The following is a 694-nucleotide window of genomic DNA, read 5'->3' as shown; positions in this document are numbered from 1 at the left end:
TGATGTGAGGGGCTGATAACACATTTCAGCAACAAAAGCGAGGGGCAGGGAGAGAGAGAGAGAGAGAAGGCCCTTTGGAGGAGAAAACACAGCAAGGAACAGCCATCACAAATAAGGAGGACAAATCGGGGGGGATATTGGATCGTGTCGGAGTTGGAGGTGGTGGGGGACCCAGCCGTAAAGACAACCGCAGTGAGTTTGGAGCTGTTTCGGGTTGATTTGATGCAGCGACTGAAAAGGAGCCGGATGACGACGGAAGCAGTGAGAATATCACACATGTAGCTCGTTTGGGTGTAAATATTATTTTCCTTCCTCCTGTCCTGCTGGGCCCCCCCACTTCTCCCCGACGAAGACAGCCGTCGGGGGAGACACAGAGAAGCAGATAGGGAGCCAAAGTGTCCACCTATGGAAGTGTTAATCATGAAAGGAGACGTGGAAGCGAGCCGCGCCACAGCACGGGCGAGGTTTTCGGACACGCCGAGTTCGGCTCCTTGTCACGGGCAGCAGTGAGACGCAAGACCCGGGCTTTTTTTGGAGATGCAAATTAGGCTGTTTATTCTGCCTCCGTTTGAGGTGAAAAGGCGATTTTTGGTGTCTTAGCGGACGTTGTGGATTACAGTTCGCACACAGTTGACTAAGGGGGGAAAAAAAGAGTGGGGGGAAAACAAAACAAAAACTATACTGCATGTGAAGG

This window comes from Morone saxatilis, unplaced genomic scaffold (assembly GCF_004916995.1).
Source record: "Morone saxatilis isolate NCDOM2014 unplaced genomic scaffold, NCSU_SB_2.0 Contig15, whole genome shotgun sequence".
NCBI lineage: Eukaryota > Metazoa > Chordata > Actinopteri > Moronidae > Morone > Morone saxatilis.
Note: the sequence above shows the minus strand (reverse complement) of the source record.